The sequence below is a fragment of the Phaseolus vulgaris genome, chromosome 1 (genome assembly GCF_000499845.2).
Source record: "Phaseolus vulgaris cultivar G19833 chromosome 1, P. vulgaris v2.0, whole genome shotgun sequence".
Taxonomy (NCBI): Eukaryota; Viridiplantae; Streptophyta; class Magnoliopsida; order Fabales; family Fabaceae; genus Phaseolus; species Phaseolus vulgaris.
The window spans coordinates 44,126,449-44,132,448 of NC_023759.2; the positions used below are offsets into that span (position 1 = coordinate 44,126,449).

Sequence of the window (6,000 nt, forward strand, 5' to 3'; positions counted from 1 at the left end):
GAGTGAATCATATTTATTAATTTTTTTATGATAAAAAAAATATAACTCCACATCTTCTATGTTAATTATGGAGATAGCTTAATGTAAAATGTGACATTAACTATTTATCCAATCAATGTAAAATCTCATTTTTTTATTAATGTTTAAATTTTACATGTATATTATTCAATTAATTATATATCATGATAAAACTATTATATCAAAATATTTATTTGACACAATTATTTTTTATTCATACTGACACACATCACTTGTTGGTTAATTTAATACACTAAATTAACTTAACAAAGTCTACTACTGAAATTGTAATTAATGAAGCTTCTCCATGCATTACAGCTGTTGACTTTAAGTTTTTGAACTTATGCTGTTGTACTTATATATATGAATTAATTAAAGAAACGATATTAAGTGAGTATGCACGTTAATCCATATACTATTAGCCAAAGCACTGAATCACTAATGAATCATATCTCATATATAACATTTCATGAGTTAGGTGATGTTGAATAATTAGCATAAACAACATTAATTTGAGCTAATAAAATAATTGAAACCCTACATGTATAGTAATATAGATAAGGTAGGATAGTTAGAGTAGCATGATATGTATACCATATATGATCACGAGAAGCATAGAACTGTAAAGCCTATAAGATAAAGATGTTAATGAAGACAGAATGTGGTTGAAGGGAAGGTACCTCACCAATAAAATTAACAGAGGAGGCTTCTCAGTTTCTAGTGTGGTCAAGGTCTATTCATCTTTCCTGCAATGACCTTTCAAGTGATGTAAAGAAAAAATAAGCATGCACTTCGTATCTGATGCCTTTTAAGCCAAAGTATTATCGTTTTAGAAAATAACTAAACTAAAAATAATTGTGACTAAACTAAATGTTCTAGTTGAAAACATTAACTTAAATTTAAAATTTACTTATTAAGTTTTAATTTGTTTATTTGCATCTCCTTTTGTTTTCATTCATAAACTAATTGGATTTTTCTTAAGTTCTGAATTCATTGGATATTCATCTGATTTAATTGTCATTTTTAAATAGCCAAATCATTTTATTTAAACATGGGGTGGTATTCATTAACAAGGTTTTAATTAAGAGCCTGCCACTGCATTTATAATGTCAAGGTTTTTATGCTCATATTGTTTATAAACTTTCATTCTATCAAAGATTGTGATAAATCTTTCAGTACAACTACATTTTAAAAGCTTGTTATTTTCTTCCTCACATCAAGAAAGCAATAAAGTATTAGAATGTTCTTCATTTCTTTCACTTCCAATAATAACTGCATTAGCAATGATGACAGTGATAGTTTAGACAAATTTTGATTTGGGGCATAGATGTGTGTCCATTATTGTATCTTTTGTTTTTCATTTTGGTACATATATGAGGTTGGTAATAATGTGTGAAACAATGCAGTGTGTTGGATGCAGAGGAGGGAATTAAGGTTTATATGTATACAGTAATGTATTCACATATATGGAAGGCTAGCGTTGCGGGTATGGAAAGCAGCAGCACGTGCTTAACGGGGATACGTGACACCATTTGCATCCGTTCGTTTGCATTCTTGTGTTTGTTTATTTGACCCTTAAAGCCTTGAACTTATTTACTCTCACTGCATTCAATTTCATAGTTGATATTAATTAGGCGTATGGTATTAGGCTTGGGAGAAGTGTGATATGGTGGTATGCATACATAGATGATAGTGGAGATATAATTGGAGACAAGAGGTTTGCAATAATTGATGGTTGATAGGTAGGGAGTAAGGTGTTGATGGATTGATTTTTCAAAATCCAATTTAGATCGAATAAAATGGGAGATTTATCTTTTGTTAATTAAATTAAATTTACTTTGTTAATTAGATTAAATCATTTAGTTTGAAAAGTTTCGGACCCAATTAGTTCGATATATACTTTGATTCACTTGACTCGACTGGGATTTTGCCCTACTCGACTCGACATGAAAGCTAGTCGACTCGATTATACATCGATCCAGCTCGACTCGACTTGGGTCGACTTGACTCTATATGGGTGTTCAGTGGCGAATCAACCATGGCTCAGGGCGACTCAGCTCGACATCGCCCCAGGCCGACTTCGCTCCACATCGACCCAGGCCAACTCCTCTCCACATCGACCAGGGCCGACTCCGCTCAACATTGATCGGGCTGAGCCCACTATACAGCGACACAAGTCGACTTCGGTCAATATTGGCCCGTGCCGACTTGGCTCAACATCGACCCGGGTTGACTTCGCTCGACATTGGGCCAGGTCAACTCCGATCGACATCTGCTCGGGTCGACTCCACTCGACGTCGGCCCAGGCAAACTCCCCTCACCATCGACCCGGGTCGACTCCGCTCGACATCGACATAGGCTAACTCAAAAAACGGTCCGGACAAACCCTGGTCGACTTCGACCCGGGTCATCTCCGGTCCACATCGGCCTGTGCCGACTCTGGTCGGCATCGACCCAAACCGACTCCAAAAATCGACTCGGGCCGTCTTCGTTCAACATCGTCCTTGTCGACTTCGGTTGACATCGACCCTGGCTGACTCCGATTGACATCCACCTAGGTCGATTTCGGTCGACATCGGTCGGCCCAAGCCAACTCAGCTCTACATCGACTCGGGCTGACTCCCCTCGACATCGATCTGAGCCAAGTCCGCTCACCCGGGACGAGTCCGCTCGACATCAACCTGGGCCGACTCCGCTCGACATCGACCCGGGCCGACTCCGCTCGACATCGACCCGGGCCGACTCCGCTCGACATCGACCCAGGCTGACTCCGCTTGGCATCGGCTTGGGCTTACTCCGATCGACATCGACCCATGTCAATTGTGTTCAACATCAGTCAGTCCGGGCCGATTTCGCTCGACATCAGCCCGGACGACCTAGTTCAACATCAGTTTAGGCTGACTCTACTCAATAGCGGTCCGGGTCGACGATGCTCGAAATTGTTCCGGGCCGATGTCGAACCGAGTCAACTCGGGTCGACATGATCCTTGATTGACACGACTCGAAATGGACCCTGGCCAACGCGACTCAGCATCATTCTGGGTCAATTCGGCTCGACATCGACCCGGACCAACTCAACTCGATATCGGTCAGGTCTGACTCGGCTCGACATGGGCCCAGGTCGATTTGGCTCGATGATAAGTGTCTAATTTCAGTAATATTTCATATTAAAATATAGGCACTTATGAGGATTTATTGCTAATTTACATATAAAATAATCCCTAATTTATGAATTTATACCTTTTTACATTTTTTATGATCTTTATTTGAATAAGAGTATTTTATTCTCAAATTTGGTGTTAATTGCAGATTTCTAAGGAAGATTGGAGATTTGAATTAAAGATGAATGATTTGAGCTAAAAAGATAAAGATAGAAGGTCCCAGAATGGAAAAAGATGCAAAGAAAGATTGGGCCTTTTTTATGTTTTATCATTTAGCCCATTAGCGCGACATATGAAACAACCTAACCCTAGAAAACTAGGATAAATAGAGGGCTAGAGGCTCAACCTTAGTGTGTCAGACTGAGAGGAAAACACCATAGAGTGAATTGTAACCCAATTGGGAGAATGGAAGGTGATAGAAGTATGCGTGGCTAATTCTACCCTTTGGGATTGGGAGTAATCTGCTCAAACTCTTATGTATTGAGGTGATATTTTATATATTAATATTCAGTTCTTGATTGATTATTGGTATTGTTGTTTTACTTTTAATTTTCCGTGACAAATTGAGAATCTTAAATCTGACCGGGAGGTATTTTTAGGGTTCGGACCTAAACAACAATACTTAACATATTTGAGTGCTAGGAATAGACTTGAAATGTTAATTGCTATTAACGTATGAGCTTCGTTCTAAGTTGTTCTTATAATTATGCGAGGGATCGATAGTTCGGGAACATTCTTAAGGATTTTATATGCGAGGAATCGATATAAATGATTTTTATACGGGCATCAATTTCAATTAAAGAACTTAATATTGACATGCTAATCAAAATACATGAGAGGGAGAGAGATGAAACCTAATCCCTATTTTTCCAATTGAAACAATTAATTCTTTGTCTGTTTTCTTATTGATCATCGCCAACACAACCACTTTCAATATACTTTTAATTGTTTTGTTCTATATTTAGCGATTATTGTACTTGATAATTCACTGTTCCTTGTGGGATCGATATCCGTCTTTAGGGACAATTATTACTTCTGACAAACGCGGTGCACTTGCCGTAAAAAGTCATCAAGTTTTTGGCCCCGTTGCCGGGGACAGGTTTTGATTTGTTGAGTATAATTTCCTAAATATTGTGAATATTTTAATTGTTTTGATTTTTTTTTATTTTTTTTTATTTTTTTTTACAGATTCTTTTTTTATTTTATTTGATTTTATTTTAGTTTGCTGATTTGCTGTTATTATTTTAATTCTTATTTTGATTTTAGTTATTTCTATTTATTTTCAGATTTAGTTTGATTTTTGTTTTGATTTTATTTTATTTTAGTTCTTTTTAGGTTTAGTTACGTAATTTTATTTAGGTTTAGGTAGTTTTTATTTATTTGTTTTAATTATTTATCTATTACTAGTTTTAGCTTGTATTTTTACGTTAGTTTACGTAGTATCTTTAAAATAAGTTAGTTGTTTACGTTTTGTTTTATCTGTTTTATTCTATTTTGTTTTTATTTCTAGTATTTATTTTATTCTGTTTTTATTTCTTGATTTTAGTTATTTCTCGTTTTCATTGTTTTCTTCTATTCTGTTTTAGTTTTTATTTTATTTATATATTTTTATTTTTATTTTTGTTATATTTTTTATTTTTATTTTTTTCTGAATATCTTTGTTTTATTTTCTTAGTGTCATTTTAGTGTTTTGTTTTTGTTTTATTTTATCTTTAAGTTTTAATTTGTAGTTTATTGATTTTATTTTAGTTAGCTATTTAAATTCTTGTTTATTTTTGAATTTTTGAATAAAAAAAATTAAATAATAATATAAAATATAAAATTGGGGTTACTACTTGTGATTTTTTCCTTCTAACCCTTGCATTAGTTGTTTTTATATGATATTGAGAGGTCAAATTCCAGAAGACCACTTGCTATTTGAAGCAGAAATTGAGAAGGTGGCCAGAAAAAATCGAAAATCAAAGACAAAAGAGAATCAAGAAGATAATAAAGAGTATTCTTCAACATCTTCTTCTTTTTCCATTGATATTTTTCAGGAGAATAACAACATGGCGGGGGAGGAAACACCACCTCCTAGGAGAACTCTTGGAGATTACGCCATACATCAAGGGCCTAGACACTTTTCTAGCATTGCAGTGCCTGCAACTAACAGGGCCTTGGAGATGAAGCCTGCATTCCTTACCCTCATTAGTACCAATCAATTCACGGCGATGGATCATGAGGATCCTCATACACACTTGGCTACTTTTTATGAATTGGTGGGAACTATGGGTTTCCAATCAGGTGATCTTGAGAGTATATACATGCGTTTATTTCCTTTTTCTTTGGCAGGGAAAGCAAAGGAGTGGCTTATATCTCATCCTAATCAGAGTTTAACCAAATGGAAGGATGTGGAGGAAAAATTTTTGCAAAGATTTTTCCCAATCTCTCGCTACATCAATGCTAAGTCTGAATATCTATGTTCAGACAAGGGGTAGAAGAGTCTTTCTGTGAGGCATGGGAGAGATTCAAGAGGATGCTGAGAAAATGCCCAAACCATGGGTTTGAAGATATTGCTCAACTGAGCATATTTATTAATGGTCTCAGATCAAATACAAAGATGCTCCTAGATGCCGCGGCTGGTGGCACAATGATGGCTGTTGATGCAGATCAAGCAACGAGGATTATAGAAGCTTTGGCCACAACTGACTATCAAGCTCAACATGATAGACAAAATCATCAAAAAAGAGGAGTATTGGAGTTAAACACTGCAGATGCATTGCTAGCTCAAAACAAAATTCTGACACAGCAACTTGAGCAACTGACCGCACATATGACCCAA

The 6,000-nt window shown here is 35.9% G+C and overlaps 1 non-coding gene across 1 annotated transcript; it reads right to left on the minus strand.

Annotated features, from left to right (window-relative positions):
- Positions 1-5,618: 5,618 nt before the first annotated feature.
- Positions 5,619-5,723, minus strand: LOC137816792 (small nucleolar RNA R71). Its single transcript, XR_011081893.1, has one exon. It is a non-coding gene; the product is annotated as a small nucleolar RNA R71 (small nucleolar RNA).
- Between the last annotated feature and the right edge of the window lie 277 nt (positions 5,724-6,000).